Raw genomic sequence first — 23729 nt, 5'->3', positions numbered from 1 at the left:
CAAGGAGGTTGTGAATGCTCCATCCCTGGCGGTGTTCAAGGCCAGGTTGGACAGAGCATTGGGTGCCATGGTTTAGTGTGAGGTGTCCCTGCCCATGGCAGGGGGTTGGAACTGGGTGATCTTAAGGTCCTTTCCAACCCTAACTATTCTATGATTCTATGAAAAGCAGGGCAGCTCAGCACTCAGAAAGCAGGCTGCATGGGCTGCGGTTCATCCTGTCTGGGGTTTCAAAGCTTAAACGTCTCCTATTTAGTCACAGGACGGAGGGAGAAAATGTATTAACAAAAATAGGTCTAAAAGCTGTGATGCTGGGAGCCTTTCAGCACTGCTGTGAACTGAGGAGGTTAATGACAGCAAGTGATGGCGGTGGCGATGGGGCCCTCGAGGCACTGCTGAGGACAGGACACCCACCAGGAGCTAAAACCCCACGAGATGCCTTGTCTGCAGCACGGGGAGGGAAAGGAAACGCAGAGCTAAAGGTAACTGCAGGGGTAAAACATGAAGCTTTTAAATCTGCTGTGGGCACTGAGCTGCCTTGGCAGGGCTCTCAGCTGAGTTACACTGGGGTTGGGTTTAGGTTTTCCAGGGCTGGATCCAGACTAGAAACCCTAAAGGCAATGGTTTATTTTAAAGGCTCTGTTTTGGCTGGGGACGTGTGTGTGATGTGGGGTTTGGGAGGAGGGTTCCCAGGGGCTTGGTGGCTTCTGGGCAAATTGCCTAAAGCTGTTGTGGTGCTTTGTTCCTGGGGGAGGTTTTGGGGGCAGATTGAACAAACTGGGGCTTGGGATATTGGATACCTCCAAAAACCAAAGCCCAGGGAAGAGAAAAGGACCCAAGTCTGCCAGATGCCGAGTCCCTCTTCTGTTGTTTGTGCTGAGTTTCCAGGGCACCGAGCTCTTTCTGCCTGTGGGGTTTCTGTTACAGGCAAAAGCCCTAATGAAATCTCACCTTCAGTTGTTGAAATGCTGCCTAAAAGGAGAGGAGATTGCTCTTCCTGGAGCCCAACCCCACCAAGTCTCTGGTGGAAATGGAGGAACCCAAGAAACGTAAGGACTGTGGAGGGACTCTTCATTAGGGACTGCAGTGACAGGACAAGGGGTAACGGGTTCAAACTGAAACAGGGGAAGTTCAGATTGGATATAAGGAGGAAATTCTTTACTGTGAGGGTGCTGAGGCACTGGAATGGGTTGCCCAGGGAGGTTGTGAATGCTCCATCCCTGGCAGTGTTCAAGGCCAGGTTGGACAGAGCCTTGGGTGCCATGGTTTAGTGTGAGGTGTCCCTGCCCATGGCAGGGTTGGAACCTTAAGGTCCTTTCCAACCCTAACTATTCTATGATTCTACGACTGTTTTACCACCCTGAAAGCAGCTGATGTACAGCAAGCCCCAGGCTGGAGCCACAAGGTTTGAGGCATTCGATTCCTATAAAGTCTTACAAGGTAGTTTGGCATTGCCCAGGGCAATGGAAGAAGCTGTTCCCAGCTCCAGATCTAGTGGTGGCTGGTCCAGGCCCATCTTTTTGGTTACCTTTATAAAACCCAAGGGGCTCTAAAGCAGTTTTCAGATTTTAGAGGCAGGATTTGGGAGTGGGAAATGCTTTTAATTTGGATGGATTAGCATGGACTGTGAGTTTCCTCATTGGCTCTGCCCTGTAAATCTCCTGCTTCTCACTCAGTGGGTTTTTTAATGGGAAAAAAAGAACCCACAGAATATAACCTCAGCAAATCTACTCTAACATATGTAAATCCAGCTCTGCTCTCTAATGCAGCAGTGAAGCTTAAGCTCAAGTTAGGGTGGCTTCAGAACTGGACCTTTTTCTTACCCCCTCGTACAGTCCGAATTCCCCGACAGGTTTCATTGATCAGAGCAGAGGATGCTCCCCTTGCTCGAATAGAAACACCCCTAAACAGAGCTTGCTGTGCCCTGGGCCTGGCTTGTCCCTGGTGCAGCCAGGACCAAGCTTTGTGCTCCCGCAACAAGCAGCAGTTTTAGCCCAGGCAGCGCAGGCAACAGCATTGGATTTAAGGAGAAGGTGTGGGAGCTCCTATAAAACCAGGGTACACGAGACCTCTGAGAGGAGCTCGTGGGCCAGCTTGGCAGGTGGATGAAAAGCCACCAGAACCCATTCAAGTCAATGGAGCTCTCCTGATTTACGCCATCCTCGGCGCGTGATACCAGATGGTGTTTTATAAGCGCAGGAATTATTTAGGAGTGTGGCCATTACTCCAGTACTAATGAATTACAAAGAGCTCCTTGAGGAAAGCCCTTGTGCTGACTACGGAACATGTCCCTGAGACAAACTAACTGGGGAGGTTTCGAGGGTCAGCAATTTCTTAAAAGTATATTTTATTCCTTGTAAGTTTAAGGGGCCCAGAAATATCCCACTTGTCTCATTAGCAAATATTACCCCATTCTTCTTTCCCAGTGTAGCAGGGGGGAAGAAAAGCACATAAACTAAACACCTGGCAGGAGTGCATCATCTGCATAAATTCAAGTGGTTACACTCCTGACAGCAAACCAAACCAAAATGAGACTTGGGAAGCTGGCAATGAGGCCTCAGTGATGATTTATTTACAGGCAGACAGGGAACGGCTGGGATTTCAAGGAGCAGCCGTGCAGATCCCGGTGCTGTGTTCCCTCCAGCTGATGCAACCCTCCTGGCTTTCCTAGGTGGAAGCCACAGGTGAATTGAGGCCAGGCCCAAACAGCAGATCACTGCTACCACAACCATGTGGCACTGCTGCTTAGTAGTTGTAGGTCTCCTCTGGGTCAGTTTTCCATGGGAGGGAGGGGGGGGTTGATGCTTGTGGTTTGTGTCCCTGTGATGGAGCAGTTCAGCTTCACCCCCCAAGTTCAACTTGCGCCATTTCTCCATCAGCATCCAGTAGCCCAGAGGTGAAGTTTGTCATTACTGGCTTTGCTAATGGGTTGCAATGCATTGGTTTTGCTTATAGGAGCCTTGGTATTCCCCTTCTGTGGGTCACCCCAACTTGGGTCATTTCTCCATCAGCATCAAGTAGCCCAGTGACCGAGCAAGCGCATCTACGTGCAGCATTGGTTTGCAAGCCATGGTTTGCTGTGCTGGGCAAGCATCATGGTAGGACCAACACAGGAGGAGCAGGGCATGTGCCATCTTCTCTGCTCTCCCCATGTTGGATCCCTAACAGAAGGCTTCTGCTATTTCATTCACCCTCTGGCACAAGAACCCTCCAGTTTCCCAGGGAAAATGGATTTGCCAAGCTATTTATGCGAATTGCCTCTTGACATAATCTAGTGTGTCTGCCTATTTTCAGGCTTGCTTTTGCCTGGCAGATGGCTGTTGTGGATTAGGAGATAACTCATCCCATCTCACCCCATCCTGTTCTCTAGGCTGAACAATATTTAGTGTTTTCCTACATCCGTGCCATGCTGGAGACCATGCTGAAGGCTGTCAGCCCTCACAATTCCCTGCCCACTGGCAGGCTGCCTGTCTTCAGTTTCCCATATTCCCTTCGTTTTCCAGCTGAAGGAAGAGGGAAAAGGAGTGGGAGAGATGGAGGAAGGTGTATGATTTGTGGGAGGTGGCAGAAGAAGGGGGGAACATTGGTCTGCAAGGCAAGATGAGGTACACCTTGCGAGGAGAAGGGTCTGGGGTAGATGCCCTGTGCTGGTAGCTCATTTGGAGCTACCAAATGGACATTTGGAGAATGTCTGGATGAATGACAGGCATAAACTGTGCTGGTCCTATAGGCCAGATAAAATGCTTTCTGCAGGCAAATGGCTGGGAAGAGCTGAGACAGAGCTGGGACATAGTGGCCTGGTTGAAGCAGCTGAGCTTCTCCAAGTGCTGCAGGAACCTGGAGGCAAAAGCTTTGCTGTGTCTTTGCTCCGGGCATCTCTTGTGGCAACTGAGGTCCTCCAGGAGGAAATAGATGGTTTTGCTTTTGAAATGTGTGTGTCCATTGGGAAGGGGAAGAGCTGAGGGGGAACAATCCTAGAGCAGGCTGGAGAGGAGCCCTCACCATGCCAGAAGCACTCATGACCCATGGCTTTCTGTAGGTTGTCTCTCATGCACAAGTACCTCACTCTGAGATGCTTCAATGGTATAAGGAGAGGGGGAAAATGCAGAATATATCTCTGAAAGGGGAAAAAAAGGAGTGTGTTAGTAAATTTTTAATGCTCCATTAATTTTAGGTGCCAAATAACATGTTTGCAACAGAGCTGGTCTCATCCGACCAGATGAGACAGAAATGACCGATAAGGGTTAACAGGGCCGTAGCCATTCAGGATGGTGTGCTGTGGTGCTTCTTTCCCTTGTATATCTAGGGGTTTATATCATTCTGGTTTTCCACCTTTAACCCCAGTGTTTTAAACCCAGCCCTGGCTTTCCTGCTGACAGTTTTGCCCTAAGAATCCCTGGTTTGGTTTAAAGCAGGGCAAGATGACAACTAAATGGCAACTTCCAGTGAGGATTCCCTGTCGCCCTCACTTGATGTGCTTCAGCAGGAGCAGACCAAGTATTCCTTTGTGGACTTCAAGGGACCACAACAAGGTTGGACCCAGGGCATGGAGAGACAAATGAGTTTGCTGGTGACTTGGGGACCTGGGTATGGAAGAGGTGGAGGTGCTCTGCAGCTCCAGGCTTCTTTCCAGGCTTGCCCCAGATGGGATGAAACGATGACAAGGGATAGCAGAACAGCATCACAAACCAGGATGGCCAAAAGGATTTTATATTAACCCAGCAGTCAGGAGCAACTGCTCATTGCAGCCAGCACAAACCTCTCCTCACCCAACACCATTCATCTATGATTGATTTTTGTTTCTTCTTCCAGGTAGCAAAAACACCCTCACAATTGTAGCTTCTTCAAGGCAGGGAAGAGGAAGGAGGGTTGATTTCTTCTCCACACATCCAAAAATCCATATTTGAACAAAGAGTAGGAAAACTTCATCTACAGCCAGCATCATCCTGCAATTAATCAGACTAGTATAATGCAGCAGTGATTACTCAGGAAGGACTGAGTCTGTTCTGCCTCTTTGGCATGGTTTGCACAAGTTTCACAAGTTCAAAGGTAAACCCCAGTTTTCAATAGCTCTGACTTCACTTTTTGTTTGAGGTTTTTCCCCCCTTTTTTTGGTAAAAGCTGTTCTTTTCTCTCTTATCGCACATCCTGTAGCTATTAGGCAATTATGGTTGTCTCACATCACTTGCAGGGGCTATATTTAAAAAGCGAAGTAGGGAGCTGATAGCAGATATGAATACTCCTCAGCCATGAGGTAGATGCAGACTCTGAAAGTTCACAGTGCTGCTGAGGCTCGCACTGCTCAGCACCAGCTGACCCAAAATAACTGTGTTTGGGGAGGGAGAAGAAACAAGCGGGGAAACAAGATGGTATTTTTCACTCAAATCTGTGCAGTTCAGTGCTGCAGGATAGGACTGTGGGGCCTGAGCTGCTCTGTGCATGCTGCAGGCTGGGCTGCCTGGGTTTTAGTCATCACTTGTAAAGAGGCCAAGAAGACAAAAAGGCATTATTGTGGTCAGAAAGCACTTTGGCTGAAGGGCTGCAGGTTTTTATCGGTTGTGTCTGATGCAGTCCACAAATAATAAATAAAACCTTGGGTAATTTAGCTTTCAATAGGCTCCCTCATTTCATTGCTTTGCCATGGCCCAGGTGTGCCAGCTCCCTCCCCCTATTTAGCTACTCTATCATTTCCACAGAAATCTGTGTCGGATTGTTCACCCTTTGTGTGTTGGTGATGTACAACAGCCCTTTGCTTGTCTCTGCTGCTGGCCTTTGGCTTTCCCTCACACTGGTGTGCCTTGCCCCAGGCTGGAGCTGCTGCAGAGGCAAAGGGAGCTGGGAAGGGACATTGTGGGACAGAGCTGGCTTTATGATGGGTTTATGGAATGGTTTAGGTTGGAAAGGACTTTAAGGTTATCCAGTTTCAACCCCTGCTACGGGCAGGGACCCCTTCCACTAGAGCAGCTTGCTCCATGTCCCATCCAACCTGGCCTTGAACACTGACAGGGATGGGGCAGCCACAGCTCCTCTGGGCACCCTGTGCCACCGCCTCAGCACCCTCCCAGGGAAGAGCTTCTGCCTAAGAGCTCATCTCAGTCTCCCCCGTTTCAGTTTGAACCCGTTACCCCTTGTCCTATCACTACAGTCCCTGATTGAAGTGTGTTGCTGATCAAGCAGAGATGCTCAAGGAGTTTGTAACTGACCCTTCCCTCCCTGCAGCAGTTGTCAGGTTTCACCGTCAGAACCATTCACAGCAAGGGGTTGATCTGTGCACTTCTCCCCCTTCAGAAACAGGGAAGTGTGAAATGTTTGAAATGAACCTTTTCGGACCTTTTTCAAGTGAAAATGTTCTCTCTGAGGGTCAGTGCTAATTTTCATTTAGGTGTTTAGCTAGAAAAGAGGAAGCAAACAGGATGGCTGACATCAAAAGAGCCTGCTCTCATGCAGTGATTTGGGCGCTCTGCACGGACCCAGCTGGGAGGGAGGGGTTTTAGCTGTTTCATTTCTCAGTTCCTCTTTTGATGGTGTCTCTCTCTGCAGCAATGAGCTGTGCAGAACAGGGGCAGCTGATGGAGCTGGCAAAGCTCTGTGTCGAACCAGAGAGGGTGCGAACAGCCCATGGGACTCCCTGGAGCAATTGGTGATCTTTCTTCTTTCTCCCACCCTTCAGGTCCATGACTGGGGATATCTTGGGGGGGTTTGAACCATGGAATGGTTTGGGTTGAAGGGACCTTAAAGCTCCTGCAGCTCCAACCCCTGCCACAGGCAGGGACCCCTCCCACTAGAGCAGCTTGCTCCAAGCCCCTGTGTCCAACCTGGCCTTGAACACTGCCAGGGATGGGGCAGCCACAGCTTCTCTGGGCACCCTGTGCCAGCGCCTCAGCACCCTCCCAGGGAAGAGCTTCTGCCTAAGAGCTCATCTCAGTCTCCCCTCTGGCAATTTGAAGCCTCTTTCAATGGGCTGGAGCATAGAACTGGATCAGGACTGCAGGGGGGGTATAGGTTAAAGTGAGGAGTGCTGGTCCTGGGTATCACTCACCTTTTCCAAGGGAAAGGCTTTGCAGTTTCCCTACTTGCAGTTAGCCATTTGGATCACCTCACTGCTTTGGGAAGGTTTCCAGGTCCTCTCAACAGAGCTCTTTGTCCCCAACTGTGTCACCTTCCCTTCTTGGCTTTGCAAGCTGCCTTGTCACGAAGGAGCACGGCTGTCATGGTTGTTCACAGATCAACATCCACTCTTTGATGTTAGCTGGAGTTTGAGCCACGAGCTGCATTGAAAATGAGGACCATGACCTCAAGCTGGCACAAGCACCTGCTCAACACCAAGTGGGGGAGTCTGAGCCCAACTCTGATGTCCTTGCAGCACCCTAAACTGAGAGCAAGTACCCAGTCTCTGTAGCAGTGGCAGTTTGTGCATCAGCTGAGGAATTGGGTATTTCCATGTAGGCTAATCTGGAGCAAGATCATAAAGGAGACCCTGTAAAAGCTGCCCAAGTGTTGCTTCCATGGCTTGGACATGAACCCCGAGGGGTGGATCTGGCTGTCCCACCGTGATGGAGTCAGGCAGTGGGAGAGGGACCCTGGTGCTGTTTGTCCCAGGGTCCTTTTGCTGCCTTTGTGCACAGCAGGCTTTTCATCATGTGGCACGTTATGGCCATGAGGCTCAAGCAATTGATGTGGGTAAGATGGGCAGCACACCCCATGGGCATCCTTGGCCATGTGTGCCACTTGTGGGCAGAGGTTTGTGCTTCACCTCATGCTTGTGATAGAGGTTTACCAGGGGGTGAAGGGGCACCCATTTATAGGCTTTGTCCATGTCTGCCAGGGTGTTTCTTTTTCGGCACATACTTTGTGTGTGATGAAGATCTTGGTGCATAATTAAGCACCAGAAGCTTTATGGGACACTTAATCCAAAAGCAGGTGGGAAACCCCATCTCTAACCCCATCCCCAGCTACATCACCCCATAGACTCATAGGAAATAGATCTGGAAAGGAATGGTTTACCCTTTAGTGTTTACCAGGCAGTGGCTGAGAACTCAGCAAAGGCCCCAGCATCTCTTGCAAAGCTCCCCTGGATCCAGTTTCTAGTTGGTTGTGCCATTTTCATGTCCATGCCCTTAGTAGGGCAGTGCCAGGACCCCCCACTGCACCCATTCAGCCTGGATCCACCAAGAAACTGTGAACATCACCTTGCCTGTGACCAGCGAAGAGAGAGGTTGTATTAGTTGGGGTGTAGGCGCTGTGGATACCACTGTGCTCCATGAGCATCAGGCCCAAAGGCACCTTGTTCCTGCCTGACCCTTCAGGACCGTTGTGAAGAGCAGGCTTAGGCTGGCGATGGGATGCACTGGTGCTGGGAACTGGTGCATCCCCTCTCCATCAGCTCTGTTATTGATGATTTTAAGGTATTATTATTCCAGCACCTCGATCTGAACAAAATGAGCCTTGAATAAACATAATAGTAAACTCCATTGTTCAGTGGTGCGATGCCTTGCCTTCAGCAGTCAATTCCCATAAGGAGGCATCTCTTCCCCAGCGTGCTGGATATAAACCTTCAATTTACATCTCCAGTTAAACAGCAGCTTCCAAGACTTCGGTCTCTGGTGACAATGAACAGAAACATCTCCCCCATTAAAAATGTCATCCTTTTTTGTTTTTTCCTGATGAGAAACTGTGCTGTGCAGGCGTTTTTATAGGCTCCCACAGAGGTGGCCGAGCTGCAGCATTAAATCTTTGCCATGTCAGGCTGAAAGCTCACTGGAGAGGATGCTTAAACACCATATCCATTCCCCTGCCATTAACAAACCCTCCCCTGCTGGATCACAAGGGGGAGATTAAACAGGGAGCGAGATGGTGGAGCGCAGCAGGAGGGTCCCCCCGCTGCTGTCACCCACTGCCTTCATGACCAGGAGCAAGTCGTTCTCTCTTTACACCCACAGCCTGGTTTTCTCCCCTCTATGAAATGATGAATGTGCTGGAGCAAGGGCTGTCTCCCTTCGGAGCAGAGCACCCGCTCCATGCGATCCCAGCACAGGAACACCAGTGTATTCCAAAAGCACATCATCCAGCAGTGCCTGGCCTCCCTCCCCTCACTGTGGGCAGTGTGAACACGAACAGAGCAAAAGTGTGCTGTTAAAATAACGTTGCTTATTGCTGAAACAGAGGGAAAAAAACCCATAGTGCTGCAGAATTAAAGGCTCTTATCCCCCTGAAACTCACCTAGCTTTATGGAGCACAGACAGCAGCCCGGCCACCCACTGCTCTGAGATTCCAGCAATCCAGGAGCACCTGGGGGTAGGGAAGTGAATTAAAGATGAAGTGGCAGCTGGAACTGGTTTAATGGCGGTTTTGGAGTTCTGTGCATTTGATCATATGTGCCATGCATGTGGTTATGTCCTTAAATTAGGTAGCAGCAGATAACACAGTGATCCTAATCTCCTTCCCACCCCATAGCTTGAAACCTGGCATTCCGCATCAGCCACGCAGCCCCGGCTTATCTGCTCTCCAGTGGCTTCCTCCGGAGCTCTCACCAGCGGCTCTCGTTATTTAGATGTTGCCAAGATTAGTGCAGATGGAAATGAGTGTCTGCTGGCAACCCGTGCTGCCTGCAAGGTGTGAGGCTGGAGATAGCCCCAGTGCTGGGGCTGGAGGCAAGCCCCTGCCATCTGCAAGCTGCAGATGCTCTCAGTGGGGTTATAAGGACAGGGGCAAGGTGGGGACAGCCAAGAGTGCCTCCAAAGACAGTGTCTGGAAGAGCAGCATTCCTGGGTGACTCCCAAGGGGAGAGTGCCTAACCCTGCAGGAGGATCTGTCTCACATTCCACAGGTAAGAGCCTCTTGTCCAGGACCCGCTTCAAAGCACTGAGGGCTTTTTCTTTTCCCCACATCTCACCTGGGATTCTGGCACTGGAGCAGTGCTGTGGCAGGACTGCAGCAAGGGCAGGACCTCCTTTAGTGGTCATAACAGGACACGTTCGTTGTGCCTGTCCCACTTGGGGTACCACGACATCCCAGGTGATCATGTCCCATCACAAGGAGACTTTGGCAATGATTCAGCCTGGAGAAGAGAAGGCTCCTTAAGGGGAGACCTTAGAGCAGCTCCAGAGCCTAAAGGAGCTGCAGGAAACCTGGAGAGGGGCTTGGGACAAGGGGAATGGCTTTAACCTGCCAGAGGGGAGACTGAGATGAGCTCTGAGGCAGAAGCTCTTCCCTGGGAGGGTGCTGAGGCGCTGGCACAGGGTGCCCAGAGAAGCTGTGGCTGCCCCATCCCTGGCAGTGTTCAAGGCCAGGTTGGACACAGGGGCTTGGAGCAAGCTGCTCCAGTGGAAGGTGTCCCTGCCCGTGGCAGGGGTTGGAGCTTCATGAGCCTTAAGCTCCCTTCCAACCCAAACCAGGCTGGGATTCTGTGTAATGGAGAGACCTGCACTGGAGGGCACCAATTTGCTGCCCACCAGCTAAAGGCTACTTGAGCTCCAGGCAGGTGTGGGAGCTGTGCCCATCACCAGACCTTGTCTGTCCCTTCCCCAGCCAAAAGCAGCTGTCTCTCCCGCTGAAGGAGGGATGATCTTTCTCTCTCTCTGGTACAAAGGGTAGCAGGATTCTAGTATTTATGTATCGCTTTTCCCTGCTGGCGTTTAATGGACGTTTTAGTAGCACAAATAGAAAGTGCTGCATATTCATCTTCCATGTCACAGGCATTGAGATGAAGAGGAGTGAAGGGAGAAGCGCCTCAGGCTCATTGTACCAATCTTGTCCTCAGCAGCAATCTCAAAGATGAAGAATAACTTAATTACCACATATCATTGCGTTTCCTTTATTTGCTCTTTGTTGCTCTCTGCCGATGCCTGGGCCCACACTCTGGCACATGAGCAGCAGCACATCACTGCTTCATTAAAATGCCTGGTGGACTCCTGATCCCTAAACCTCTTAGAGCTCCTGTGGAGGAGGAGAGGGGGGATAAAATACAGGCTGTATGTAGACAGATGAAGGAGTGAAACCCGTTGCACTGTCAGAGGTGTTGGCTTTGCAGAGCCTGAGATGCGGCTGGCCGCTGCTCAGAGCATCTCAGATGAGAATAAGGAGCTCACATGTACATCTTGTCTTGTTCAATTTGCTTTGAGGAGTGTGGGCACTGGGTTCATCTGAATGAGGAAAAGAGCAAAGTGAAGCCAGGAAGAGGGATTTTTTTTTTCCCAACCCCAACTCAAATGTGGGATTTGGGGTTGCTCTGAGTGGGTTTTAATTCTGAGCTATGTGGCATGAGCACTTGGGAAGAACTTCTGCCCAAGATCTCACCTCAATCTCTCCTCTTGTCAGTTTGAAGCCTCTTTCAATGGGCTGGAGCATTGAGTTGGAGCCAGAGATCAACTCCAAACATCCCCCTTTCCTTCTACAACATGTCATTTTCTTTCTGTCCTTACAAGGGTATAATTGCTATATTAATTCTCCTAGGTAAGTGCAAGGGAATGAGCTCTCTGCTGCCAGGTACCAGTGAGTTAAAGGAGGCAGCAAGCCGAGCAGAGCATCATTTATGCTTTTTGTCAGTGCCATTCCCTCTACGCATCTGGCTTGTTTTAGGTAAATGCATTTTGAACATGCAAGTAATGAAACCTTATCTTCATAGTTGTGTGATAAAAAAGAAACAGCTGTGCTAAATGTGCCCTCAGTGAAGAGTCTGCAACCAAGGCTCTGAGCAATAAACATTAAATGGGACGACTCTGTGAGCCCCCAGTCTGCAGTGATTTGATCAGAAGGATGGGGCCTTGGTGAAATATTGGTCTTGTTTTGTAATGTGGAGCTAAACAAAGCAAACAGGTAGAGAAGCCTGAACTCAGTGAGGCAAGAATGGTGGACAAGGGGGCTTTGTGTCTTCCTTAGGGACCTCGGGCTCTGTGGAGTCTTCAGCTGGCGAGCAGGGAATGTGGGAAGAGATTAAGCAAATCGGATAGCAAGCTGCCCCTGGAGAGCTGCAGTCACGAGAACTGGGTCTGGAGGAGGAACCTGGAGCAGCACGAGGTACCCAGAGGGCACACGAGCTCCTGCACTTGTGATGGGAGCCTGCTCCATCCCTCTGATGCTGCCCCTGTCCCACAGGCAAGGAGCGACCCACTGCTGCAACCGTCCTGCTCATGAGTGTGTGCGAGGCTCGGGACCAGCACCGCATCATGAACTGCTGCACACAGGAAACAGGAACACCAGCCCTGGGGCCAAAAGGTTGGTAAAACACAGAGGGGTGGGAGGGATGATGTTGTAGCTGTGTGTTGTGTTAATTACTTGGGAGGGAAGGGGAAGGGGAAAGGAGGGAAAGGGAAAGGAAGAAGGAAGGGAAGGGAAGGGAAGGGGAAAGGAGGGAAAGGAAAAGGGAAGGGAAGGGGAAAGGAAGAGGAAAGGGAAGGGGAAAGGAAGAGGGAAGGGAAGGGGAAAAGAAGGAGGGGAAGGGAAGAGGAAAGGAAGAGGGAAGGGAAGAGGAAAGGAAGAGGGAAGGGAAGAAGGAAGGGAAAGGGAAAGGAAGAGGGAAGGGAAGAAGGAAGGGAAGGGGAAAGGAAGGGAAGGGAAGGGGAAAACTAAAGTGCTGTCTTCTCAAACAGATGCGAGTCTGAGCTGGGAAGAGCCCCCCAAGTTGAGATGCTCAAGTTGAGATGCGGGTGTTCATTCTGCTGAGCCCTCACTAGGGGCACTGGCAGCTCCTTTAACCCGTTCTCATTGGCAGCTCCGGTGCTGTGTGTGTGCGTGCACAGCAGGGAGGCTCTAATGAGTAATTAATGGCAGCCCCGTGTTTGCAAACTGTGGTGGCAAAAGCCCCAGCTGTAGAAAGTTGCACAATGGTATCAGCATGCAGCGGGGTTTTGTGCCACGCAGGCTCATTGCAGGCAAACAGAACCCACAGAGCTTTGTTCTGACTTGTCCTCACAGAGCAGCAAACTCAGGGCTGCCTTCACGCCACGTGGAGAATGGGAATTGTTCTTTGGAAACAGAGTTAAAAGCATTGTAGGAAGTAGTAAATGTCCTGTTGGATTGTATGCAGGAGAAGAGATGCAACCTGCGGTTGGTGGAACTTGCTTGCTTGAACTCAAAGGGACTGTCTTCCAACAGCCAACCTGCCCCTGGGCTCTGCCACAGCTCAGGACACTGAGGACAAAGATCTGCTTGATTGATTCCCTTCCATTCCAGAAGAAAAACAAGGATCTAAAAGCCCTCGTTGCTCACGAACAAATCCCGTGCAGAAGTTTGTGTTTTAGGCATTCTTCTGGGAGAAGACACTTTAGGAATTGTTTGGAAGTCAGCAAATACCATTTTTAACTGCAAATGCTGCTGTAGCCAGAGATGTTCAGGCCATTCAAACATCTGGGCCAGCCCCTTTTTTAGTTAATGCAACCCAGACTCTCCACTGCTGCACCTCATCCAGTGCACGTTCTTAAAAGGCAGCTTCCAGGAAGGCATTTAATCTTGGTCTGAAGTCTTTCAGGACATGAAGAATTCCCTGCTTCCCAAAGTCATTTGTTCCACTTTCTCTCCTTTAACTCAATAGCCAGCCAGTGCTGGTGACCACCAGCCCCACAGGAGGATCGTGCTGGGGCTGGTGTGGAGCAAGGGCAGGAGCAGTTGGAGTTCAGCTCATGCTCTGCTGTCGTGGCCACGTTGCTCACACCATGAGCTGCCTGTTTCAAGGCACGTTTGCACGAGTGGCTGGGGATGAGGAGGAGGGCAATGGCACGTGGGTTGTTCAGCTCATGTAGAACTTTGAACCACAATCCCGAGACCACATCTTGCTGCCCCAGTTCCGTGGGCTGCATGTTGCTCTTCCCCTTCCGCATCACTTCTTGCTGTTGTTAGATTGTGTGTCGAGTGGTTTTTAAGCTACATAAAACAATGAGCCAATGTAAAATATTATGATATGATGAATATGATTTTATGTTGTAGTTACCTCTAGGCATTCACTTTCCGATTTCATGGTGATTGTTATAGTTCTTTTATTCCTTTCATAAAGAAAAACATTTAATGTAAAAATAAAAGGAGTCAGGATGGTTTGGGTGAATTGCAGTGCTTGGGGCTTTCCTCCACATGTGCTTAAACGTATGTCTGAACTTGAGTGCAAGAGCCTGAGGAAGAAACTCCTCATCTGAATCCTAGCAAATGCAGTAGGATGACAGCGCAGCAGATAATGGAGTGGCTTCAGGTGAGGACATCATTACCCTCATGTCTTGGGCCCATCTGGATGTATCTGCCCAGTATGGGAGATCCTGAAGGGCCAAACTTGTTCGCAGGTGGGATCTTCGCCTCCAGAATTCCCTGTTGCCACAAACCAGACAGTGATACGGATGCAGCCAGCGCTGTTGGCCAGGCTGATGCAGTCTGTACCCATCGCTTTGTATCCTGTGGTATGAAATCAAGCAAATGTGATTAAATCAGGTACAGAGGGCTGAGGTGGGCTCTGAGGTTTCAGTGGAAGGGTGGCATTAATCAGTCAGGAGCAGGCTCAGCTCATCCACTCTTACACCATCCTGAGAGGCTCCATCAGGCCTCTTCCACAGATTTCACTCTGTTGCTTGAAAACCCCATCAGGCTTTAGTGGTGTGATTGCTGATGTATTTTAAACCTTCCAGATCCTGTCTGTGTGTAACTGAAGAGCTCGAGCCATTTAAAGGGTCCTTTAGAGCCCTTTGCAGTATGGAGGGTGCACACACAGGGGATGATCAATGGAGTCAGGAGCTGCCCAGCACCTCCAAGGAGTGTGAGGACCAGGCTGTCTCCAAGAGGTGCAGGAGGCAGAGAAGCTTCCCTGGAACTATTGGAACAGTCCTGCTCCTGTAGGGGGTCATAGAAACGCAGCCTGGTTTGTGTTAGAAGGGACATTAAAGCTCATCCAGTTCCAACCCCCTGTGCAGAGATGCACCTGAGGAGGAAGCTGTGGCTTCAAAACTTCTAAGAGGCTGTCACAGGCAATAATAAGCCTAATACAAAGCCAATTACTGGCTATTTTTAGAAAGCCTTTGACAGCATCCCCTCTTCCAACCCCTGGATATTTATTCATTATATTCTAAATCAGCTCACTTACCCGGAGGTTGATTCACATGGCACAGGCACATAATGTTATCAGCCCAGCATCAGCGATGGCACTTCATACCCGCCTTCATCCCAGCATTATTGACTGGGGCAGGTTGCAGACAGGTCCCAGACTATCAGTATCAGCAGTGCCTTTAGTGACAATTAAGCATTAAGTGTGCATTGGGCAGGATGACACAAGTTTTGGCAATATTCAGGTCACTGCAAAGTATTGATAGCAAGAAATCCACACGTTCCTGATGGAGCAGGAGCCACCTGGCTGGAAAAACAACTTGTCCCGTGCATAAAGGGAGCATCGAAGTGAGAAAAAGACAGTCAGACAGGGCGTGCTTCACAACTGAGACACGATGGGGCTGTTGCTTCATCGCTCAGCGGGTGTGTTCGTGTGCACTGGTTGCTGAATGGAATGGCCTTGTTTTATCTCTGCTTTGCAGGGGTGTAGGCAGGCAGGGCAGGAGCCAGCAGTGGAAAATCAGGCTGCTCAGCACCAGGCAGTGCTTCATCCCCCCGTACAGGGCATTGGTGGGGTGAAACATTAATCCTGTGCTCCGTTCTGTGCCCCTCACTACAAGAGAGACATTGAGGTGCCAGAGAAGGGCAATGGAGCTGGTGCAGGGCCTGGAGCACAAGTGTGATGGGGAGCAGCTGAGGGACCTGGGGGGTTCAGTCTGGAGAAGAGAAGGCTCAGGGGGAACCTGATGGCTCCCTACAACTGCCTGAGAGGAGGATGGAGCCAGGAGGGGCTGGGCTCTGCTCCCAAGGAGCAAGGGATGGGACAAGAGGAAACGGCCTCAAGCTGCACCAGGGCAGGTTTGGATGGAGCTGAGGAACAATTCCTGCCCCAGAGGGTGCTCAGGCATTGGAACAGGCTGCCCAGGGCAGGGCTGCAGTCACCGTCCCTGCAAGTGTTCACACAGCGTGGAGACGAGGCCTCAGTGCCATGGGGTAGTGGTGGCCTTGGCACTGCTGGGAATGGTTGGACTGGGTGAGCTTAAAGGGCTTTTCCAGCCTGGTTAATTCTATGATTCACAGTCAGATTGCTCCTGAGGTTGCCTGTATTTGCATCACTTGGGCCAGGACTACGGTGGAGAGCCCTAAAGAGGTGCACAGAGCCATGTGTGACCCTCTCCAAACTCCATTTACTCTTGTTTTTTAAAAGCTTTGAGGCCCAGGGCCAATTTCAGGGATGATGCTCTATGTATGTGGTGTAAAGCTAAGACTGCCCTTACACTCTCCCCACTTAGAGGCTATTTTAGGCTTGGAGTTATTTTAACTCGCACCTTTTCTTTGGTGCATAAATTACTCTTATTTAGAATGCTTTATGCATCAGCACACACCGGGTGTAAGGAGACACTCTAAATCATGCTGCCTTACTGCTGAATTTGCCCCCTGGCATCCCATGTTGCTGTGAGCATCATGGCTAAGAGGGTCTATACGTGATTATGGATGTGGTACTCACCCCTTCTCTGCTCTTCTGACCAGTGTGAAGAGTTTGTGATGTCCTGAGAGTTTTTCCCTGGGTTTGGTAGGGAAAGAGCAGAGCCCCCTGATGCTGCCTTCAGTTGGGTTGCCAAGGGATGCATGGAGGTGTCACCGAGGCTGTACCAACATCCATCCACCATGGGCTGCTGGGGGTGTGAACCAGGCTGGGGCATGGTTCTGCTGCAGGAGAAAGGCTGCAGATGGAGCAGCTGGTATGAGCCATGCCAAGCAGGATTTACTAGCTCAGGAGTGCCTTAACATGGGCCTCTGCTCAACAGAAACTGCTCGTCATCAGAGCTTTCCACTCCCTGCTTGCACCAGCAAAGCACAAACCAGACCAGCCACTCCAGTAACCGGGCTACGGTAACAGCTCAGCCTGTCTGGTGCCAAGCAATGCGATGCTCAGAAGCTGCTTACAGCAAGCAGGAACATCTGATGCAAGGCTGGGGAATGAGACAGAATTGCCTGTAAGTGCCAGCAGCATTATGGTGGGGATTGGAAGAGGGAGGCGGATGGGATGTGCAGGGAAAGAGGAGGCAGCTTTGTAACGCATTGCTGCCATCCCTTGTGGTGCAGCCACCCCACACACCGTGGTACCTGGCTCTCAGTGTGTCAGGATTGCTGCCAGAAGAGACATCATTTATTGTTATAGGGATGCAGCAGAGATACCAGGGATGAGCTTCTTGCGATGGTTTGGTTGCTGCAGGCTCTTCTGCTGGGCAGGAGATGAGGGCTGAAGTGGGCTGCCCTGTGCTGGAGCATTCACCCCAGCCTTTTTGATGCTTTGCCCTTGCCAACAAAGCTCCTCATGACCTTGGCCAAGTTAATGAACCTTTCCAGCCCTGCCTGCATAAATACAGGAACAAATGACGTGTGATGCCCTTTAGTATAAGGATCTGTAGCCCTGTTTTCCCACCTGGGTGCCCAAGTTACATGCTCCATCTCCCCAGCTCGGTTAATACTTAACCTCTCCTTTGGAGAGGTCTAGAGAGCCACAGCCCTAAGTGTCCATAAGCAGGAAGGCCTGGACACAACCAGCTCAGGCAATGACCCAGCACGAGCCTAACTGCCTTCTTACACTGCTGTTTGCAGTATGTGGAGGGATTTATGTTCAAATCCCAATTTCATGGCATGTAGGAGGGTGCTGCTGGGGGTTGTGGGGCAGCGATGCCGCATTCCTGTGCCTGTAGCTGCAATCCCAGTGAGGTTTGGTGGGTTCCCCTAGGACTGCTCCATCACTAACCCAGGACAGGGTGAGAAGGTTAAAGTCAATCTCAAGGTGTATTTGCAAACAAGAGGTGCGTTAGGCTTAAAGTTGCAGTAAAAGCAAAACCAATAATGGCTTTTAATGCAGGACATGTGTCTCCAAAGAAGCTTGGGGCTGATTCCACACTAAAACCTCCTTTAAAACCCTTTGTGTTCACTTCTGTTTTCCATTCACTAGTTAAAACGTAGCTAGCTGAGCCACATCAGCTCTCCCCTTCAATGTGCACCTTACCTTAAGGTGAAGAGAAAGGCCCATTCTAAAGGCCCATCTTGGTCCTTCCCAAGGCCAAATCCCTATTACTCCCCTTGGATCAAGCCCTAAAGGTTTGACCCCGGGCTCAGGCCTATATGTCTGGGCTTGTTCAGTTCAGTGTGATGATTCCAGGCACTCCAATGGACTTCAGCTTGAGCCCCATCACTGTTGCAAGCGCTACTCAATTCTCCCCCAGCTGCAATGCAAGTTTTAATGTTGAATATGAGCACGAAAGTTCCCTTTGAGCCGTTTCAAGCGGAATTATTACCAGCCCCATGGAGGACTGACAGGTTAACAGTGCGGCAATTAAAAAGAAAGGTTAAATACATCTTCTCTTCAGACCAACTGCTGTTGCCTGAGCCTAATAAATCCACCTGGAGATGGTTTGTACCGACTGCAAGGGGCCGTGTGTCAGCGTTTCGAGGTTGGGGTTTTTCAGGCATCACCACGCTTTCCAGGCAGCTACAGGTTGCAGGCTGGATTGAGCGAAAAGAGGCTTCTTCCAAAGAGTTCTGGGAATCGAGTCAGAAAGGAAGGAGTCAAGTTGGAACACGAAGAGAAAGCAAAACCTGTTGGATTTGGGATTTTAAACATCCAGGCTCACAGGTTGCATCTTAAATGCGTTCTTCTTTGCTGTTGTTATGATGGCTTTGAAAGCAGGTGCTGAAAGCAGCAGAAATGATAGACTCCTAGAACGGTTTGGGTTGGAAAGGACCTCAAGATCATCCAGTTCCTGCCACGGGCAGGGACACCTTCCACTAGAGCAGCTTGCTCCAAGCCTGTGTCCAACCTGGCCTTGAACACTGCCAGGGATGGGGCAGCCACAGCTTCTCTGGGCACCCTGTGCCAGCGCCTCAGCACCCTCACAGGGAAGAGCTTCTGCCTTATCTCCAACCTGAACTTCCCCTGTTTGTTTGAACCCATCACCCCTTGTCCTGTCCCTACAGTCCCTGATGAAGAGCCCCTCTCCAGCATCCTTGCAGCCCCCTTCAGACACTGGAAGCTGCTCTGAGGTCTCCACGCAGCTTCTCTTCTCCAGGCTGAACAGCCTCAGTGTTCTCAGCCTGGCTCCATACAGGAGGTGCAGCTTCCAGATTTGCAACCAGAGGAGGGCACGTGATTTACAGATATAAAGGGACATTTTCTGCCCCTGTGCTTTTAGCAGGTTGAGGAGAAACACAAGTGGTGTTTGAGATGAGTTACCGACAGCAGCAGCGGATGGTACAGATTATTATAAGCACATCAGTGGAAGGTATTATAAGATGGCAATAAGCCATGGTTATAATCAACCTGGGTTTGATGTATTGGACTCTATAGCAACCCATATAAATTGATTAGCCATTTATTAAAATGGCTGTTAATCATGGATTATCTCTTTGGACAGCTTTAGAAAACTTACCTTGGTTACAACCAGGCTGAAAGGTGGAGAAATCCAATGAGAACTTCAGGGCTCCTTTTCAGGCTGTATCTTCATAGATTTCTCTCTTCCTACCCTCTTTTGGCTCCAGGTCCTACATTACCAGCTCTGCCCATGAGGTCCCAGCAGCTGATGGACACGAAGCTACATCCCCAGTTAGCCTGGGACACCTGAGGTGTATGGTAGCTTGGCTATCGTGGTCATTAAACCAGCTCCAGAGCTGCTCATGTTTCAGAAGCCAAGAACAGAGGGTCCCCTTTTTATTACTCATATATATATTATTTTAAAGGTCAGCTTGATGGCGTTATAATGGACTTGGGGATACTCTGCTCTCTGCCTCGCCTCTCTCCTATCTGCCAGCCACACACTCTGGTGTCATCGTTCCCACACACAATATATCTCCATGCGCTAGTCTGTAGTGATCTCCTTCCCTTCCCTGCATCCCCCATGAATACATAACCAAATGCGATAGGAAGAAATTACTGTTGCAATAAAACTGGTTCATTACATCCTTCTAGTCAGAGGCGTTTAATGAGCACCAGGGCTGCCTAATGCTGTTCTCTTCCCTTTGAGCCAGCTGCAAATGCACTGTGTTTCATCGTGTCGTTTAATTTACTCCTTGGAGCTGTGGAAGGAAGCAGCCAGGTCCTTCACGCAGTGAGCACCAGTGGAACGAGCCGGTAAGAAACACCTTGACCCGCTGCGGTGTGGTGGTGTCTGGGGCATAGTGCAAGGGCAGCTGGATTTCCAGTATGGAGCTGCTGCATATCCCCATGGTTCAGGGAATCTGAAGGGCTGGGTTGGTCTGCAATATAGACAGCGACCGGGCTCAACAGGGATCAGCACCTTCAGAGAGAGGATTTCTCCCATCCTAAAGGCGTAGGATCATAGAATCCCAGCCTGGTTTGGGTTGGAAGGGACCTTAAAGCTCCTCCAGCTCCAACCCCTGCCACGGGCAGGGACACCTTCCACTAGAGCAGCTTGCTCCAAGCCCTGTCCACGTTCTTCTTGTGTTGGTGCCCGAGATGGACACAACACTGGATGGGGGGGGGTCTCCTCAGAGAGGTGTGTAAGTTGGGCCATAGAAAGGGACGATGTAGATGGACCTAAATCAGCAGTGGGAATTGCCCATTTGACTTAAGGACACCATAAAAGCTGGACCAAAGACCAAGTCCCTTCTTTCACTGCGCCTTAACTAAAATCTTTCCCAATTCCAGAGGTTTTCGCATTGAGTTCTTCAGCAGGGCAGGGGAGGTGCAGTAGGCAGCAATTTGCAATTTACTTACAAAAAGCCTCTCCCCAGACTAGCCCTTAGGGATGGAAACTCCTCATTGAATTCAGATCAGGATGGATTCAACTGCTTTGGCAGCTGAAAATGCTGGACAAGCTCCAAAAATTACATTTGTTTTGTATCTTCCAAGTGAATTTTTCACATTGCATTTCACAATGGCATCTGTCAGTGAGAATCCGAGCTTCTTGAGGAGAACAAAGAAAAGAGCATCTCAAAGCTGATTATTAACCCAAATAGGAGCAAAACTCTGGAGGGGCGAAGAACTACACGTTGGATCGATGTCAAAATGTGGGACTTCCTCTCCCTTGGTTTGTTACTATCATTGATTCAAAGCAACTGAGCACCTTGGTCCTGTCCCAGCCCCTCCAAGACCCCAATAGGCTGAAATGCACTCCCCATTTCATCTTGGAAAGTGATGCAATTGCATCCACAGCATCCTGTGCCTCCCTCTGAGTAGTAGCTCTAGCAGGTCCTACAAGACAGGCGCCACTTCTGCTCCCATTCTCATGCTGACTGCTAGGTTGGTGTGGGACAACCAATATCGCCCAGTTATAGGTAATTCAGGATGATTCCAGAGTCTTGTGCACCTGGAGAAGCTTTTTCTTCCGGAAGCCACTTGCAGTGATGGGTATTGAGCCCATCTCACACATCACAGCTCCAAGCCCCAGGCCTGGGCTGTGTTGGTTTAAAAGCTCCATAGAGGATGAAGCCAACCATCTGCCCTCATTCCCTACAGCACGGTTTAGCAGAGCAGGGTTTTCCTCACGAGTATATTATTCCTCAGGATTTCCTGTTGTGTTCCCCCAGCTGGTTTATGGCAAAATGGACCCTTGAGATACAGTCCTTTTGTCCAGGAAGGCTTTAATGATCTCAGAGCCATTGTGTTGGCATCAGTTGGATTCCAGCTGCTATAAGCTGGCAAGCTGTTGAGAAGAGCTGTGTTTATGGGATCTCTGGCTGTTTTGCTGGGGTGAGCAGTGCTGTGCTGCCACAGACTTACAGGGCCATGAATTAAAGGCACTCTGAAGAGGTATCATGGATCATCATGGGGCCATGAGAGGGGTGAGACGTGGGAAAATTAACCCTGCCCTTCACTGGGGCTTATTTCCATGGAGGTGCCGTTGTTTCCAGGCTGGGATCAGGAGCATCTCCCTATGAAACCCCTCCTGGCACTGGATTTATGGCAGCGTTTTCACCTCTGAGCCCTGGTGGCTTTGCCTGGCAGATGAGCTGTGAGCGCAGCATCATTTCCCATACCCCAGCTGCTTTGGGGGCTTGGGGCAGCTCTGTAACCCAGTTGTCTCGAGCGATGCCTGGAGCTTTAACTGGGGCTGGATGAGAGCATGGGGAGGCTGGAAGCGATTGCATGCATCTGGCTGGTGCCTTGCTCACCACTTAGCTGGGAGCATGTACATGAAAGAGGGTAAACAAAACACATCCGGGCCAATTCTGACCAGTTGGCCCCTGTGAGCCACCCGTGCCAAGCTGTGGCTGCTGCCAGGCTCCTCAGAAGGCTTGGCCACACAGGCACGTTTAACCTGAATCAAGCAAAAGCCTGAATCCCCAGTGGATCTGCTAAACTGCATTTAGCTGTAAGAGAAGGAGAAAGCCCATTACCCTCTGGGCAGTGCTGACGCCCAGGGTTTGGGGCTGCACTGGTGAGGTCTTTCCCCACCTCAGCAGCCTCAGCCCCGATCCCCACGCTGCAGAAAGCACCGCAGCTCTATCCCGGTCTCTGCTAAGAGCAATGCAGAGGGTTTGCCATGAGAACTCCCTTCCCTGGTCCTAATCCTTGTCACTTTAAGTGCAGCAGAGAGCCAAATCTGACAGCTGTTTTGGTTTACCCCAGCCCAGAAATCTCCATGGGAAATACTCAGGGCTTTTAAGCCCTGTTTATGCCCCAAAGTGGGAGCAGCATTAACTCCCTGAGTGCAGAAAACAGCTCTGCTGACATAAATGCTCTTATGTGGGGAAGAGGAACACGCTATGTGACTAGGAACGACTTTATACCTTCCAACCAAATCCACGCTCGCCTTTGTGCTCCTACAACTAATAAGCAGTTAATATGCAGTCCCATCAGCACAAGGGATAACAAAGCCCTGTTTCCTTAAGATCTGCATTTCATGCTTGGTTGCGAGCTCCGATCCAATCTTTTCCTGCCGTTCGAATGGGTTCTTCTATATTCTCTCCCCTGGTGTGGAGTCTTTGATGTCTGATAAGGTAGAAGCCCGCGCTCTGGCCTGGCATTTGGACAAGGAATGCTGATTGGGAGCATTTATAGAGCTTTTTCTCCTCTACCTGACCACTGTTTTCACAGTATGTCTAAAAACCGACTTTCATGTGACACTGCTTTCCTCCCCCATCAAATCTGCTTGAAAGTGCCAATAGGCTCAAACATTATTAAGGTCAGAATCAACATGCAGAAACGCACATGCATTCATTACATGATCAGATGAGCTTAATTTCCTTAGGCAAGCAGGCTAAAAATACCCTACATGCCCAGAAGAGGTAATTATACCAGTATAAAAGCTCTGCAGGGTTGCGCTGGTGTCTTTCCTCCACTCTCTCCGCTGGATGCAGTGGTGTCCTGACACATCCAGCCTGTCCCTGCCCACTCCATGCACCTCCCACGGCCAGCAGGCATCACCCAGAGAGGGGGAAATGCTGAATTATTAATTGCCATTTGCATAGAGTGCAATCTTACCACACCGTGCCAAGGAAGAGCAAGGATGCGCCAAGCCCCTGGGGTGGCCTGGGGAGATGTCCTCTTAGATCATCTCCTCACACTCCCCCCCCAAGAACCAAACACTTCTGTCAGGCTGGGTTTTGAGAGCAAAGTGCTCTAATGATGATAGACAGTTCCAGACCATCACCTGCAAAGCTGCATCCCAGAGAGCTGGCACTTTTCAGCAGGACACCACGAGCGACGGGCACAAAGCAAACCAGCACCAGCTCACGGG

The sequence above is a fragment of the Pezoporus wallicus genome, unplaced genomic scaffold (assembly GCF_028554395.1).
Source record: "Pezoporus wallicus isolate ANWC-B61680 ecotype Strahan unplaced genomic scaffold, APGP_CSIRO_Pwel_v1 contig_10769, whole genome shotgun sequence".
Classification (NCBI taxonomy): domain Eukaryota; kingdom Metazoa; phylum Chordata; class Aves; order Psittaciformes; family Psittacidae; genus Pezoporus; species Pezoporus wallicus.
This window is presented reverse-complemented; position numbering follows the sequence as displayed.